This window comes from Dermacentor andersoni, chromosome 7 (assembly GCF_023375885.2).
Source record: "Dermacentor andersoni chromosome 7, qqDerAnde1_hic_scaffold, whole genome shotgun sequence".
NCBI classification, from domain to species: Eukaryota; Metazoa; Arthropoda; class Arachnida; order Ixodida; family Ixodidae; genus Dermacentor; species Dermacentor andersoni.
The window spans coordinates 149,085,233-149,103,866 of NC_092820.1; the positions used below are offsets into that span (position 1 = coordinate 149,085,233).

Sequence of the window (18,634 nt, forward strand, 5' to 3'; positions counted from 1 at the left end):
GCCTCTAGTGAATGCGGCGTTGCCTTACAAACGCGCCGTAGAAAGTTATAGTGCTGTATATATCAGTAATTATGAGCATGTAAATAGCAGAAGTCGCAGTTAAACACGTAGCGAAGTACATTTCCACTACATTTCTTCTGCGCTTTCCGTACACGTAGAGCCATCTTGCGGCAAACACAGAAGACTCACCCCCCCTTGCTCGCAATGTGCGGCGCTGCCCCGACAGGTGGCGCACCATGCGCGCATTGGGGCTGTGCGGGGACCGGTGCGAGGCGCGTCGCCACCCGGATGTCCGTGCCCACCCTAGCATTGGGGCTATGCGGGGACCGGTGCGAGGCGCGTCGCCGCCCGGATGTCCGTGCCGATCACGACGCTCCGAGACACCGAGTTCTTTGGTTCGTTCCGCTTGCTCAGGCGCACGTTTCGTTGTCGCGCCGAACGCTGCGTTGCTCGACGCTCCCCGCGTGATTGGTGGGTGCAAAGTTCGATGCGGGGCGCGTCGTAAGTGATCGCTGCGCCGTGGCGCATTGTCTTGCACCGCTTGGCGGATCGACGGGAACGCTGTCGCGTTCCACTCTTGACGGTGAAGCTTAGGCGTCCTCCAATTTTTCGTTCCTCGAAATGTGAACGCACAGAGGCAATAGTCTTTCGCGAGGCGCGGCTTGAATCACAAGTTTGCGTGATTGCGTTTTGTGCGATCGGTTGCGGTTTCAGTCAATCAATACAAAAAAAATTAAATTATGGGGTTTTATGTGCCAAAACCACTTTCTGATTATGAGGCATGCCGTAGTGGAGGACTCCGGAAATTTCGACCACCTGGGGTTCTTTTAGCGTGCACCTAAATCTAAGTACACGAGTGTTTCTCGCATTTCGCCCACATCGAAATGCGGCTGCCGTGGCCGGGATTCGATCCCGCGACCTCGTGCTCAGCAGCCCAACACCATAGCCACTTAGCTAACACGGCGGGTGCAATCAGTACAGATATCCCAGAAAAAAAAAAAGAAGAAAAGAAATTGTCACCATTGAGCACTTCCCGGAAACCTTTGCGTTTACTCGAACAAAGTATTACACAACAAATTCATGCATTTATTATAAAAAAATATCAATAAATCCTTTGGCAGGACGTCCTGAAACTATTGCTATATTGCACGTGTTACATTTCTACCATATAAGAACGATTCAACTGTGCAATAAAGTTATTCGCTTACCAAGAAAATCATCTTCGATTGTTTCTGCATGATATTTTTTTTCACGGAGGCCGTATAAAGCAAGGTCATTTTTGACACAACTGCTTACTAAATCCGCCGTTGCGTGCCACCGAAAGCGAATTTGTGTTATAACCTCTCAAAGCCCTAACGAATCGAATACACTTCGAATTTAACGCAGATGTACACCGTTTTTTTTTTCTTTTTTTTTAAGCCGTAGATATATGCGTCGATTGCGCATCCAATTGATGTCGCTCGTCGCCAGCAAGATGACAGCTGCTGTGGAAAGAGCTGATCGCCTCTACGAGCAGCGCTTCGGGTGCTTTTGCGTGCAGCGCTGCGCCATGAATAATGATGTGTTCAAGTTTCATTGTTTGCTCACGTCGCCTGACAGACAGGCGACGTAGGCGCGGTGCGAAACGTTTTAACCAATATCGGAGGGCCAGTGACAACACGGGCATAGAATCAAATTTACTTTGTTGTTGTTGTTGTTGTTGTTCGGCCTAACCATTTTGTTCAAGCAGTGAGCAGACGTAATTCTGAGACGGGGCGTTTTCGGTTTTCATGACGTCACATGCCAGACAGGCGCAGCGGTCGTGACGTCAGAAATATATCGACCAATAGTGGACGAACAATGGAGGAAATTTGGTAGAGACAGATTTGGATATCTGTACGTTATAGCGCCACAAATCCGTGCCCTGGCGACTAGAACAAAAAAAAAAAAAGAAAACGAAAAAACAGATCTCGAAGGTTATGCTTTTGCGAGCTGCACGGGCCGGAAACAAGTCATGGCCGCCATGTTTTGGAGAGCACCAATTAATGCCTACACCGTACAACAGTCAGCCAAAGGACGTGCCTTTCAACATAGAAGAAATTGAACGTGAAATTACCATAGGTAGCACGTGCTCTGTTCGGGGCTGGACGGGCTCGCTGTTCTTGCGTTGAAATCTATTTTTTTAAGAGCACCAGTCATTTTTCCTTCTCGTGTTTAATTCTCTTTTACAACTACTGCACTCCCCTGTATGTTGACGAAAAGGTCGCGTTACTTTTGTTGCGAAACCTAATCAACCACCCTATTCGATCTCATCATTCTGCGACGTATACTTAATCAAATTACACGCAACGAACCGTATCTCATCTATTGCAACGAATTTCATTTCTGTCAAAAATTTTAGAACGAGTTTTCAATTCCCGTCGATAGTAGTTCCTAGGCTCTGATAATTTACTCCATCCCCCCGAAAAAACTTTTTTTTCAACATGGAATCTAGAATTTTAAGCCCCCCGTAAGACACTCTATTATAAAGGACAGCTAACTTCAGCGGTTCCTTTCCCTTCTGAAATCATCCACTGCGGCAGGATAATACTCTCATGTAGTGAAGACCGCCACCTTATTTTTACCTGTCTGATTTTCCCTCAAGTAATTGTGATAACCCAGTATGGGGAAGGAGGAAAGAGAAAAGCGGAAGGCAGGGAGGTTAACCAGAATAACGTCCGGTTGGCTTCTCTACACCGGGGAAATGGGAAAGGGGAAAACAAAAACCACTATGGGGAACTGGACAAGAAACCAGGGGTTGTAGGACTGTTTGTTGGGGGGAGGGGTGCGGTCGTATAAAAACGTAATAATTCAAAGTAGGAATTTGCAAGAAGAAAAGATACTTATTGTAATATTTAAAAGGCAAATTTAATTGTGTTATAGCGCAGAAAAAATAGTGTAACTTAGGTATAAATAGGTTCTTACTTTTTTCTTTGTGATGTCCGCAACCACCTTTCCGTATGACTTAGTATTGCATGTTGTGGAATTCCAACCACGCACATGGGCAGACTTAAGCCCTCTGAGACTGCCCCTGTTTAAACAGGCCATAATTGTTCAGTTAAAATGTATACCTTTATGAAACCTCATATTCGCAGCTGTTTAGCTTATCCTAATCTTGTTTCTTTTTTTTCTTTTATTCTTTTGAGGGGGTTCGGCATTTAAATATTTGACCATATTGGATTCCAATAATATTGGGGCATCATCTTGATGTTTGTTTCGTTTGTCAGGTGGTGTTGTGATACGTGCAACATGTTTCGCGAACCTACGTAAAACAATGATGTTTTATTTTATGTTTTCGTGCGCTCCGCAGGACAACGTCCAAGCAGCTACCCCCTGACGCGAAAACAGCGTGGTATATTCGGTTTTCTTTAAACCTGAAGTCTCTTTACGCCATTTCTTAGCTTAAGTTTTACTGCGTAGATCAACCTTTATGGCGCAGGGGAGGAGGCAGTTGCTGTGCAAAAAGCTTCATGCTGGTCCAGGCTCGATTACTTGTTTTGAAAGTCCCGCTTGGGCATTACTCAATTCTGAAGCCAAAACTTGTACTACAACTGATGTCACGAGCGAAATTATAGTTTCCCCTACACTGTAAAATAATTTACACCCTTAAAACTGAATAAGGACTTAACTTGATCAACAATTCCCACCGTTACACTAAAAAGGGTGTAAGGGTGCGAGTTTTATACCGATTTACACCCTTATTCAATTTTAAGGGTGTAAGTTATTTCAACAGCGTATGAGATTTGAGCGATTGCCTTTTCCCTGTACATTTGAAGTGCTCTCATTTTGGGCACTCGGCGTTTGTGAATCCTGCGAGCTATTGTGTAAGCTATATGCGGCGTGGCCGCTGCGACGTCACTCTCGATATTCGTGTTGTCAATTCTTTCGACGCTGTTTTCCGCCAGTCACCTTATTCTCGGCGCATCCTTTACTTTGGGTATGTGTGCCATGTTCGAGGCTTATCAGCATCATTGCCACGGACGCCTCCTTTGTGCCGACGATGCCGTTTTCAACGTCACGACAACGAACAATCGTGCACAAACACACCGCCGTCTGGCCAAGAACAATTTCCATGCTACAAACATAATCTATACCCCTGCAAACCAGGAGAGCATTGTTCGTTCTCACCCGGTCCGAAATACACATTCACACGCTTTGACAACAGCCACAGCAAGAGGCCCGATGCACTGGCAAGAGGCCTCTGGTTTCCATTTTGCGTAATAAACATTTAAAACAATAAAGTAATAATCAAAAGTTCCCCAAATTACATGCACGGATGCCACTGCTCTGGGAGTCTCTGTGAAGCCCTGCTTCAATTTGCTGGCACTGTCTTGCACGATAGAGCAGTGGTCGGCGCTCGTGACTTCCAACTGTAAACGTTGCTTCACTGCCATGTATGTTGAAATCCCAGTGCACCTGTATGGCTTGGGAGAAGTTTTGATTTTTAAAGCGAAAGAGCCAGCGAGCCATTTCGGCTCGTCGCGCCGTATGCCGTATGCCGTGGCCGACGAACGACCTTGAGCCGCCGTTGCCTAGCAACGCCGCAGCCGCGCTCCAACAGATGGCGCCGCCGTCGCCGCCGTCGCCGCTCGCTCCACCAGATGTGCTCCGCTGGGGTAGAGGGAGAGGAGGTGTCTCCTCGCGGGGGTATATATATATATATATATATATATATATATATATATATATATATATATATATATATATATATATATATATATGCGCTTCGCCTCAGTGTATTTAGTCGTTATGGAGTGCGCGAAAGAGACGCAACAACGACCTAACGAAGCGAGGAAGAGACAACGCGCTCAAGAGACGCCAGAAGAACGCGCCGCACGACTCGAGAAGCGTCGTAAAGAAGATGCGGCTAGAAGAAGTCGTGTCACGTCCTGGAGTGACTCTTCAACTGCGGAAGAGACCGCTTTGAGTTCTCCAGAGCGTCGGAATGAGACGCTGCGTAGACGTTACCTAGTCGTTACCTGAACAGTGTGTCTTGTCGCATCTATACAATAGAGCTAAACCAAACGCTTAACCACAACCTAACACCACAAGCGTAGCAACGCAGCTCTTGCTTTCGCAATTCAACTGGGGTTAACCAGAGCTAAACCACAGGCAATTTTTTTTTCTTCACGCTGTGCGGCAATAGCGAAGCCGAGGACGACGAAGTGGCCTGAAGACGACAGCGAGTGTCGTCGCAGTCGTGTCACCGAGGATGACGGCGGTCGCCGTTAGTGCAGCAGAATGGAGGGTCGGACAAGGGAAACACAATATATATATCGAGCAGTCGATTGTTTGTCGCTGTAATTAAAGACGGAGGAAGTGTGCAGAGCCAACGCACATACATCGGCGTCGATCTATAGGTGTGAAGCGACCAAAGAAATGCTATAAATATGAACATTTCATTCCAGAGTCCTTGGCGTAAAGGAAGCTGCATTCTTTAAAACTGATGGTAGCGCTAAAAAGGACGGACACACGATGAAAAGACGACACGACGACGAGGAAACGCTACTGACAACTGGTTTATTTTTCGAAAAAGTTCTATATTTAAAAGAATCACTTAATAAAACAGACAAACTTGCGAATTTAGTTTCGCATGTGATGGTTTGCGAGTGCGTGCCACGGTTTAAAGAAGCAAAGGTTCTGGGCAGAAGTGCAAGCGCTAAAGCTAGAGTTTTGCTGGAAGCTTTCCACATACAAAAAAAGCGGGTCTGTGCATCAGCGATGCTTCAATAAATTTGTACTCGGCTGAGCGCACACTTCTGGGGAAATTTGAAAAACCGCAACGGTATGGCTTTTCTTCAATTGGTCATGTGTTTACTTCTTGCTGCTCGGGTGTTTTATCATTTCACTTCGCGAGCACGTTTTCGATATTGCGATAAAGAAGGCTGGTGCAGTTCGGGTGTGCGCATGTGTTGTGATTCTTTGAAATATAGAACTTTTTCGAAAAATAAACCAGTTGTCAGTAGCGTTTCCTCGTCGTCGTGTCGTCTTTTCATCGTGTGTCCGTCCTTTTTAGCGCTGCCATCAGTTTTAAAGAATGCATCACCAACTAGCCCAGCACCAAGTTTTATTGAAGCTGCATGGCGCCACCAACGTGGGTTATTGCGCTCCCGTATACCATACGCAATGCGACACACGCGGCGTTCATCTCAAAGAGCTAATTGGCTTTAGCACGATGGGAGCGCGTATGTACGTGCGATTGTTGATACCGCGGTACTCGAAGACCGAGCTCCTCGAAACTCTTTCCAAGTGGGCATACGCCTCGCGAACTCGCACTGGCTATACGATTCGTAAATTGCAATATGTCCCGTGAAGTACTCAACTAAGAAGTCGATGAATGATTCTTTGTTAATTCGTTGAATGTGTTCTTTTCTTTCTTACAGCGAAGCTGTTAAGGGCTAGTTCCCCCAGGATCGTGTCCGTCTGTAGACACAAAACTCCCGACGCGTGGGCCGATCACGAAGATAGTGCAATACCGGGCCGACCCACGGCGGAGGTGAAGCAAGGGAAGCAGGCGTTAAGCACTCCCCACACGTGGGCCGATCCCGAAGATAGTGCAATACCTGCCCGACCCACGGCGGAGGTGAAGCAGGTGAAGCGGGCGTTAAGCACTCCTCACACGTGTGCCGATCCCGAAGATAGTGCAATGCCGGGCCCACATATATACACAGCTTCGCTGGTCATCCTTCTTCACAGAGTGGAACGGCGCTACTAGAATGTTATCTGCAACAGGCAATTTAAACAAAATTCTGTAACACTTAAATAATGAGCCCCCGCCCTATATTACGTAAGTTAGCATAAAAGGCACGCACTAGCAGTGTAATAATTCGCAACACTTCCTCTCATAGTGACCGTTGTTGAAGAATAGCAGAAACGGTGCTGATGATACGGGGATATAACCTGAGGCGAAAGGGTGGTCGTATAACATGGCATACATGCGTTGCCGTAGTTGCGATTGGCTAGTAGCACCATGTGCTTTTTAATCCATTCGCCTAGTTCGTATCGTCTCTTGACGAAATAAAGTTTTCTAAACATACGATTCAAACTCTGCATGTCTTAGTTCAGACTTTGTATGTGCCCCTGGTATCATTCATGAATTCGAGACAATGCTTTTGCATGGACGCTCCGATGATGTTTAATTGTGTGTGGCAAAGCCAGTGTCAAGCAGACACCATGTTCTATTTTATTTGCTGATCTGTTCTGTTTATATCGGGTATGATGTATTACGTGAGCTACACCTTATATTGTACTTTACGTTCATACCACAGTTGTAAGCGTGCCTACGAGTGAATAAATTTCCTTGTCAACTTGTCACAGTTATTTGGATCTTTTCCTCTACTTCAAAAAAGCAGGCTCACATGTGTTTTAACGCAATAGCGTGTTTCCAAAAAAAGTTTATCTCAACAAGAGACGATGCGAACATCAGGCACCCCGTGACGCAGTTTCTCTGTCGGCATTGTTGTCCGACAGAGAAAAAAGTACACCGCAGACCCTTCGCGTGGCGCATAGGCGCTGCAGAACTAATTTAATTTCTCAAAGCAAAATGCATCAGAAAATTCGTAAAGTGAGACTTACACACAACCTACAGAGATGACAGCATCGGATTATACTTTGAATATACGAGAAAACATGATTCTGCTACGCGAACACTCAAACAATATTAAGCACCTTTTCTAGCTGCCGTTTGATGTCTGTCTTAGTAGGAGCGGCGCATCCCCTCGGTTCCTTTGAACACCATCCAGATGGCGCTCGCCTCTCTGCATCCTCGGCAGCGGTGGCGCCCGCCGCGGGGGGGAGAAAAAAGAACCAGAAAGCTCGCCTTCGGGCATAGCGTTCGCCGCCAGCGTTTCGAGGAAAACATTACGGTTACATAAGCTGCAGTTGCCGGGAAGCGTTGGAAGCAGTCAGGGATATTTGAATGCTATCGCGTTCCACTCTTCAGCGTCCTCCAACTATTTTGTGATTCCGTTTGTTGAATAAACTTCTCGTTAACAGCAGTTCCTCCGACACATATCAAGTTACTGTATCCTAATTGTGAAGCCATAAGGATCGCCACCGCTGTTATACATTCGACACTGTTGCACCGCCTTGCCCGAATGGCACCGCGTGAATTTGATCCAGACAATAGCCCATTTTATTGAGGGCGCCGCCGATGATGATACTGATTTATTGGCATCCCCTTTTAAATGGGGCAGTGACAAATAGTCACCTAGCCTGCTTGAGTTACTCAGGTATGCTATCAATGCTTTTCCTTCTAGCATTCTTCGTCGTTCCATCAACGTCAGTCTTTCTTCGTGATTGTACTGTAAACATACTGTCGTCATTCAATCGAGATTATACCGCTCGCGCTGCCATCGTCAGCTAGTCGCTATCATTAAAGAGAAATTATGGGGTTTTACATCCCAAAACTCCTTTCTGATTACGAGGCACGCCCTATAGTGGGGGGGATTCCGAAAATTCGGATCACCTAGGTTTCTTTAACGTGCACCAGAATCTAAATACACGAGTGTTTTCGCATCTCGCCCTCATCCAAATGCAGCCGCCGTGACTGGAATTAGATGCCGCGACCTTGTGCTCAGCAGCCCAACGCCACAGCCACTAAGCAACCGCTGCGGGTCAGTCGCAATCGTGCCAACATTGTCAGAAAATCGCCGTAACGCCGTCGTGGCATCATCGTCAACGAAGCCTCGTCATTCGACGCTCGTCATGCTGTCGACGCCACGCCATCGTCATCATACGCTCGTCGTCGTATCCCATCGTTCTCACGCAATTGTCATGCCGTCGTCGTCACTGCACCGTCGCCATTGCAACCTCGACACGCCGACTCTCGTCATGCAATCTTCGTCGTGCCATAATCGTCATATACCTCCTTCGTCAAACCGTCGACGTCATTCCTTGTTCGTCATTCTATCGTAATCACGCTGTCGTCATCAAATGGTGATTACGCCTCCGTTGTCATGCAATCGTCGTCGTTGCGTCGTCGTGCACTCAGACGCTATATCGTGCCATCGTCGTCTTTCCCGCTTCTTCATTAATTAATTTGTGGTGAAGAGGAAGACGAAGAAGGCGCTCTTGTGTCGGCTGTGCGCGCGATCAGCGTTCGCCTACTGCCAATGCGACTAGACTGTGCCTAGTGCCTTATAATAAATCATCTTATTACAATTAATTAATTTATTTATTTATTGATACTGTTAGCCCAAAGGCCGATACAGGGTGGAGGAATCATAAAGTAAGCTTGAAGATCACTACAAACACGAGCGCTACGCAAATCAATCCAGAAAATACAACTGCTTAGTTATACCAATTTCACGCGAGAATGTAAGCATCGCATGACAGGCACCGAACACTGCAAGCAACAACTGTGCCGTACTAAATCATATTTTGAACGTCACAAACAGGAACTTCGTCAATATCCCGTAGAATCATTTCAATCGCGCCATGTTGCACGTGCTGCCTATAATTGCGCAAAGAAGCTAATAATGTGTGAGGACGGTTACATAGAAGAATAATAGGCCTATACAGATTTTTAAAACTGTTCTAGAGAATCAATTTTCGTTATGCTACGCGGTAGCGCATTCTACCGCCACGCCGTCATCGTTACGTCATCCTCGTTACGTCATCGTCGTTACGCCGTCATCATTACGTCATCGTCAATACGCCGTCATCATTACGTCATCGTCGTTACGCCAACGTCGTCGTACAGTCGGCGTCACCTCATTGCCCTCGTGCTGTCGTCACGTCGTGGTACCATCGTCATAATTTAAATATCGGCGTGTTATGTCACGAAGTCGTCGTTGTACGCCTTTGTCCTTCCATCGATGTCATCCCTCCTCCTTCGTCACTCCATCGTCAGTGCGTTCGCGTTGTGCAAGTCGTCGTCGTGGCCCTAATTGGCAAGGTCTCGCCATAGCAAAGTGACGCGATATGTACGGGTGTGTGGCACGTGGCCGAAGCGACGAAAGTCTCAGAATTACCGGTACACGCGTAAAATGAACGCGACTTCTGAAATACGGTCTGTCGCCATACACTTCTCGATAGCTGTATTCGCATTACTGCCGACAGTCATCGTGAGATGAGCTCTGCAATAATTATTTTAGGCTCCCACTGTCCTTATATTGCGCTGCGCCTGCCTTCTTTTTCTTCTTTAATTTGATCGTATATGTCTGCGACGTCATTTCAGTGGAAGCTCTTTCTTTTTTCACCTGTACGTATAGGAAAGTGAGCAAAAGCCTCTGATTTGCTCGTTACATTGACAAGGCTGGCAATTAGCTCAGAGTGTGTGCACAGCATTCCTGTACCTTTGTGTTGTACGGCAAGTCTGGCACCGCCAGTTTTCTTTTTTTATTTTTTTACGGCTAGATTCACTCTTACGTGTATGAGTAGTATCAGCAACGCCCGAACAAGTTACCCGGATGGTAAGCGCACTTACATTCTTGGCATGTGATTTGGCGCTCGTCGACTGTTAGTAGCTCGTCGCACAAATCGCGCACTTCATCGGCCATCGCTCGCGGTACGCTGCAGACACACACACGATAACAACAGAAACGACATCAGCGGCGGTTGCGTGATAACGCGATTAAAAGCAAGGAAAAAAAGGGCCGGAAAGCCAAGTCGACCAACCTGCAAAAGCAAAATGCAAGATGCATGCCGTCTCGACCACCGACGCTGCTGCCAATGAGCGATGCCGCCCAAGTTGTCCGCCAGGAGCAAAACAGCAGCAAGAATAAAAGCCGTGACGTCAGTTCGGGTGCACTGCAGCTAATCGTCATCAAACTAAACTCAACGCCCACGGCAAGACGACGGCCTCTCCCAGCGATCTCCAATTACACCTCTCTTGCACTTGCCGATTTCATGTTGCGCCTGCAGGTTTCCTATATTGCATCACCCCACCTAGTTCCCTGCCGTCTTCGACTGCGCTTCCCTTGGCACGGATTTTGTAACTCTACTGGTACACTCTTACACTCTAAAAATAGTTGCACCCTTTGGGGCGTATATTTGCCACACAACGATAATCGTCATCTGTCTTGTCCACATTTCCTTTCTTTAACGCGGCGAGCCCGGTACTTTCCAGTAACGAACGGCATGTGCGTTATCAGCATGACATAGCATACCCGACAGGAAGATAACGAGCGCAGCGTTTTCAAGAAAGGAAATGCGGGCAAGACAGATGACGATTATCGTTGTGTGGCAAATATACACTCCAAAGGGTGTAAATTTTCTTAGAGCGTACCCTACACTCCTAAAACGGTTGCACTTTGGGGTGTATATTTGCCACACAACAACGATCATCATCTGCCTTGCTTGCGTTTTCTTTCTTGAAAACTCGGCGCTCGCTACTTTCCTGTCGAGAATGCTGCGTCACACTGATAACGCGCATGCCGTTCGTGACTGGGAAGTACCGGGCTATCAGCGTTAAAGAAAGGAAACGCGGGAAAGACAGATGACGATTATCGTTGTGGGACAAGATAAGCCCCAAAGAGTGCAAATATTTCTGAGAGTGTGCACTCTAAAACAAAATTACACCCTTTGGGTTGTATCTTGCAACACAACGATAATCATCATCTGTCTTGTCGGCATTTCCTTTCTTTAACGCTGCAAGCCCGGTATTTCCCAGTAACGAACGGCATGCGCGTTGTCAGCATGACATAGCATTCCCGACAGGAAAGTAGCGGACGCGGAGTTTTCAAGAAAGGAAATGCAGGCAAGGCAGATGACGATTATCGTTGTGGGACAAATATACACCCCAAATGGGTGCAACCGTTTTAAGAGTGAAGAGTGTACGAAATACATGGCCTGCCCAGCTCCTTTATTTTTATTTCCTGCAGAGTGCACTTTTTTGCATTATTTTTCACTACAGATAAGGTCATCTTTTCCGTTTCTTGTCTGGAAAAGAGAAGTGCGAGGTGCGTTATACGGGGGTGTCTTTCCATGCACCGACGCTGCTGCATTGCTGCTGCCAGGTCAAGATGACGCTTCAGCTGAGGAACCCCTATCTAAATGCATTGAAAGGGAGAGACAATCTTGCTCGGTATTCACTGCACAGAATGTTATGAGGTTTGTCGCATTTGAAAAAGAAAAAAGGAAGTTAGTGTTTGCCAATTAAATAAGCAAACGTATTATCACGCATGTGGCTCCTACCCAGTGTGAGGCATTGGCCAAGAAATGGATGGATTATTCCAATATATAACGAATAAATTTCCGAATATGTATGGACTTCGTGCTGTGTAACGTAGAATTATCTGTTAAAATGAAACGGTCGGCCCGTGTGTGCATCCGACTTCGTCTTCAAGAGCTCGCGCTCTGATCAGGCGCCGTGTTAAGCTGCACTATCTCCTGGACGAGCCCACCTCAGTATCAATTGTATCGATGTTGTACCAACTTCATTGTCGGCCTCGTTAATCGTGCTTTAGCATATTTCTTCGCCCGAGTATACAATTGTCGGCGTTTGTTTCACATACATACACCGCAACAGCCATATATATACGTGCTATTGCGGAACGTTTAATTAGTCGCTGATGACTTCACAATTTGTGTTTCTCTCGATTACGCTCGTACACTGCCTATTGCCATGTCATAAGCTGGCGTCGAACGGCCAGCGAAGAAACCATGCAGTTGGCGCCGTACGACTGTCTTCAACGTGGTCGTTGTCGCGCTGCTGTCGTCACAGGCGTACACTCGCGACACACACACACACATACACACACACAACTACTCTATTTCCACAAACACGTTGGTCCACCTGGTTTAGCTTTGCGGAATGTTAAAACAATGCTAATAGCCAGGTACCCGCAAAATGCTTCGCATAACGTCGATTTCCACGGCGCGTGGGAGGCGCAATTTTCTTTTCCTTGACGGCGAAGCGCTTTCACTAATTGATGTTCCAGCTAAGGCTCTCAATTATAGCTTGCCTGGTTGAGCAATCGGTTGTAAAGTGGTATGACGCACACCAGCCGGATGCGCTTAGATGGTTGGCTATTTGTCTTACGTTAATGCACGTAGTTTTTCCTTAATGTGTTCATTTCAAAGCAACTATTCTTTTATTTAAATTTATACCATTGCGTGTATTGGGTTTTTGTAATCAAATTCCTAATTTTATAATTCTGACTTTTTAGCAGCCCTTTAGGTTTGCTGCAAAATTATCTTTCAAACTTGTGCCAGATGGTGCTCTTCTCGGAATGGGGTTAGTTCACTGCACAGCTCCGGTCATACTTACCTGGTGTCGGGCTTTCTGGTGATCAGCGAGGCTGGGGCCCCGCGCGGAGGCCTTCCATTGCACTTCGGTTGGCTGAAGTGCGCCACTATCCCGAACTGGGACAGCTGGGACATGTAATTTTTGGTAGTGGGGCTTGGCGTACGCGCCAGCCCCTCCTTTCGTGAATTCAAAAGAAAGAAACAATCAAAGCCCCTTTCTTAATGGCACACTAAAGCGAAACGATAAATCAGTATGGACTAATGAAGCATTGTTTGAGATCCCTGCAGGCAGTCATTTCAAAAAAATAGTTTGATTATTAGATGAGAAAATGAAGGTCCAAGTATCAGTATTTGAATTTCGCGCCGAAACCCCAGCGCCGGTACGTCAGCGTGACGTCAGGAATTCCAATGTATACTTTCGCATTTGGGCCGCGTTGGCTGAATAAAGGTTCCCGAAACTTGTCATGTTTAATATTTGGTTCTTTTAGAACACAATGTAGTCAATCTTTACCACTATATAAATTAGTAGGCCCTAGAAGATCCCATCAAAATCCAAGACGTCACAGCCCCCAGGTGCGGGAACTTAAGTAGGCGTCGCCACCCGTATTTCGTTCTTGCGCTTTTTCTGGCTTACCAAACGTCTTATCGTCGAGTGGTGTTTTTGATGTTGTAGAAGGGTAATTTACTGATGCAGAAGAAATTTTTCACTTTAGTGTCCCTTTTAAAGAAAGCTGGTTGAACGCGCCAACAACCACGCAACGAACCCAAGAAATGCTGAGCGATGCGATGCTATGCATGTTATTTTATTGCTTGTTTGGGATGTACTTTTTGAACGTTGAAGTTGAATGAAGACATATTTCGTTAAGTTGCATAGCCTTAATTTCAGATCAGGTAGCCGTTGATTACACGCACACACTCGCACTTTCACGGACGACTCTGCACTTGCACACTATTGCCATGTGATCGCTGTGGTAGACGGTCGGAGGCTCCGCCATCGTAACGTGACACAGCCTGCTTGCAAACGTGAGATCAATGCAGGAACGGTGCTGCGTCGTGGGTCTCTGTAGCGTCTCCAGTTTCAACGAGTAGCGATCTAGCATGAAACTCTCGATCCACTTGCGGTGCTCTTTCGCCACATCGATGTTAAAGTCACGCGCACACGAAGATCGGCGTACTATGTGGCTTTAACGTCTTCGTCGTTCTGCCAGGAACGTTTCCGCATCACAACGAGACGTGTTCGGTCTGATGTACACGCTGACGATCACAATACCAGTAGGCATCTCGACTGAACAAGCGTCTCGCACGTGGCTTCTGCATGCCGTTGCCGATACACGGGATGGGCCTTACGGGCACGATCGCAATCGAGCTTACGATCGCGTGCGGCAGCCTCTTCTGCCTTGCGATGCACCCGCGGCCTACCCATATGGTGGCGGCCGGGAATGCATTACGTGACGCGCGTAATGCAATGCAGATGTACACAGTTCGTCTGGTTAGCGCGCATTTTCCCATAGGTCGAGAGCATGACATTGTTCCCATTGTTCTTATCGGTACACCTGCGAATGTAAACTGTAGTGCACTACGCAAATGTGTAAGTTGGCTTTTCTGCAGTGCGTTTTCGACGCTCACGGACGAATCAGTGAGACACAGAAAGCTTCGCTTTAAAAAGACCACGGGATTTACAAATACGATAAAAAAGAAATCAGGAGGGGAAATCTGTACGATAACGCAAAGGACAGCGTCTTCCTATTTGAGGCCAAGAGTTGAGTGTCTGAGGACGAGAACATATACACCGGAACAAATATTCGCAACAGGATGAGGAATGTGTCGCAGCAAAAATACAGGACAACTCGGCACATCCTCGTGGGATGCGAAGGTTACCACCCAGCGAGGTACCCTTCCAGAAGCGCTGGTATTTCAAGGCGGATGGAAGCATTAACCGCGCTCAGCAGTCGACACAAGCAATAGACACTTCAGACTATTGGTGGGAAGAAAGTGGGGAAGAGATTGATAGAACCGGAATCGTTACAGGCATATGTTTACTGTAACAGGTAGAAAGAGGTTTTAAGGAAGAGAGAAAACATTTATACAAGATAGGCAAAAGACTAGGTTAATGAGCATGTATAGCGCATGATTAGCTCAAGGAGGCTGTCAGTAAATCGTCATCAGTTATCAGCGTGGAGGAGGGACCAAATAAATTAAGGAGCATATGTGACGCATCTCCGTTACTGCGGCGAGCGTCGGCCTCGACGTAACCGGGCGAACGAGCACAAAAGCGAAGGATGAAAAAGCGAACGCGGAGCGGGAGATGAAAGACGCAAGCCGCGAATGGCGGGGGCCAATGAGAGCGGTCCCTTCGAGACGTGCGCGCGGGAAACTGGTGTCACGTGGGCTCGCCCGACCGCTCGATGCGTACTCGTATCTGCCTCAAGCACCGCAGCTGAACAAAACATTGCAACGACGTATGGTTTGCTCTCACGTGACGCTCCTTAGAGTACCTTTTTAATATTACGCATAATTAGCTAATAAGATCACTTATGCAAAATTGTTAATATTCCCTTTAGGACCACGTGCGTTTCGTTACGTTGTAGAGGGTATTCAATTTCTTGTGGCAACACGCATGCTGGGTCGTGATTTTTTTTTTCGGCGTTTAAAGAAAGCCCGGGAAATATGAAACAAAACCACGTGACTGCGCTCATGAGCTATCTTATTGCAGAGCTCTCAAAAATTATTTGTGCGAAAGAACCGTGCGCGCAGACCATGGCGAAGTACGAGACGGTCATTTGAGGGATCTGGTGACGTGAACGGCCGCGCCCCTAGGCATCGCCTTCAAAGTGCGTCAGTACCTTCCACGGCGGCACGCGGAAACGGTGGGTCGCCTTCTTTGATAAGCGAATGATCCGCACGCACGGTTCTTTCGCTCGAAGCGCGGTTGAGAGCGCTGCAATGCACCCTAAAAAGTTTACACCCTTTGGGGTATATATCTGCCACTTAACGATAAACTCTAAAAAACTTTACACCCTTTGGGGTATATATCTTGAACACAATAATCGTCATCTGCATTGCTTGCGTTTCCTTTCTTGAAAACGCCACGCCCGCTACTTTCCTGTCGGCAATGCTGTAAGGGTTGGGGTCGGCATGAAACAGATGGTAGCTGGCCCATGCCGTCGTCCAACTCATCCACGCTGAGGACATTGTTGAAGGGAGAGACTTGTTCTCAACGAGAACGAGGAATATGGGATTTATTTACAGTATCTACATGATTACGTTACACTTCATCAGTCTAGCATGACTGAAAGAGGAATGCACGCTGAATCAACCGACAACGGCTGCTTAAATACACTTTGTCCTCCCTAGATCCCTAGGTGAGGGAAAACGGCCATTCAACCTTCGACCAATGGGGGCGTCCAAAGTCATCGTAGCCGACCCGCATTTGAGGGGGAGGGTTTACACACTCACTTCCGCACATGTTTCACTGAACACACCGAGGTGAGTGGGTTCTCACAGACAGACGTCTTGACCCGAGCAGGCGCCTCTTTGATCCCAGAGCTGACCCCGCAGACAGTGGCTGCCGCGTCTGTCCATTGACTGACGTCTTCTGCGGCCCGTGAGACCGCACCGTAAAAGATCTTCCAGGAGCTCCCCTGCTCCATACAAACCGTGACGGCGAATCCACTAACAATACTTGGTCCGCCGACCGCGTCTAGACATACCAGCGCCGTACGGCTGTTGACGCGACGCATTGTCGTCTTTACAAATGCGAGTTGTCGCAGCGGGGTGGGAAGGCATCGGAGGTCGCTTCTCCGTAGATCGCCAGCCTTCGCAGGCCGATCGTAACAATGCTATGTCATGCTGGTAACGCGCATGCCGTTCGTTACTGGGGAGTACCGTGCTCGTAGCGTTAAAGAAAGGAAATGCGGACAAGACAGATGACGTTTATTGTTGTGTGGCAAGATACGACTCAAATGGTGTAAATTTTTCTTAGAGTGTAAGTTAGCGCATGAGCGCAGTCACGTGGTTTTATTTCATATTTCGCGGGCTTTCTTCAAACGCTGAAAAATATCACCGCGCAGCATGTGCGCTACCACAAAAATATGGCTCGGTCGTTTCTGAATCCCCTTACAACGTAACGAAACGCCTTTGGCCCTAAGGTGAAATTAAAAATGTTGCATATTTGATCTTGGTTAATTAACTAATTGTGCGGAATATAAAAATGCTTTAAGGAGCACCACATGACAGCAAAAGCATATGTACCCCGTATATGGTTCTCAAATGTGCCACTAATATGCCAGTAGGACTTCTGCAAAACCCTTGCAAATATTGTAACAAATTCACATCATTTGTAAATTGCTAAATTAAGTTTGTCCGCTTTGGTTGCTCTAACGGATGCAGTTTACAGAACTCCAATATGTGTTCTTAGTGTAGAGCTACGAATTGTAAACTTCGTGCTTCCATTTTTTCTACAGTTACCAATCTTTAAAAGTTTCGTTTAAGAAATTCGGGCCCTAATTGAAAATTCTGCTTCCAACAGTCACTAGAATTTAACATTCTCTCTCAAATGCAACAAATTTCATTAAAATCGGCCCAGTGGTTATCTCAGAAAAGAGTTTCTGTGTTTTACATGTGTTTACATAAATAAAATTGGAGGACGCTTAAGCTTCGGCTTCAAGAGTGGAACGTGACAGCGTTCCCGTCGACCCGCCAAGGGGTGTAAGACAATGCGCTACGGCGCAGCGATCACTTACGAGGCGCCCCGCATTGGAGTTTACCCCCACAAATCACGCAGTGAGCGCCGAGCAACGCAGCGTTCGGCGTGGCAACGAAACGTGCACCTGAGCAAGCGGAACGAACTCGGTGCCTCGGAGAGGGAAACGATCTACGCGAGCCAAACGTCGTGATCGGCACGGACAGCCGGGCCGCGACGCGCCACGCACCGGTCCCCGCACAGCCCCAATGCGCTCAAACGAGACGAAGGCGAGAAGCGAGCGAGTGGCGCGCCACCTGTCGGGGCAGCGCCGTGCATTGCGAGGAGCGGGTCTTCTGTGTTTGCCGCAAGATGGCTCTGCGTGTGCGGCAAGCGCAGAAGAAATGTAGCAATTACCGATGTACACAGCAGTATAACTTTCTACTGCACGTTTCTAAGGAAACACCACATTCACTAGAGGCGCTTTTGCTCCACTTTGAACCATCGAACTAATGACTGAGTGGTAGCGTCTCCGTCTCACACTCCGGAGACCCTGGTTTGATTCCCACCCAGACCATCTTGCAAGTTGTTTTTATTTATGAATTGCCTTCCGGGGTTTTTCGCTCACGGCCAACGCCGACATACTGGCTTTTTTGCGACACGAGCTCCTTAACGCTGCCGCGTTAACAGGCTATTCCATAAATACTTTGCCGCAAAATACTACTTCAATGCGTACTTTCCAGG

The 18,634-nt window shown here is 47.3% G+C and overlaps 1 non-coding gene across 1 annotated transcript; it reads left to right on the forward strand.

Moving 5' to 3' along the window:
• The first annotated feature begins 13,223 nt into the window (after positions 1 to 13,223).
• Positions 13,224 to 13,386, forward strand: LOC126534985 (U1 spliceosomal RNA). Its single transcript, XR_007600439.1, has one exon. It is a non-coding gene; the product is annotated as a U1 spliceosomal RNA (small nuclear RNA).
• Positions 13,387 to 18,634: the final 5,248 nt, after the last annotated feature.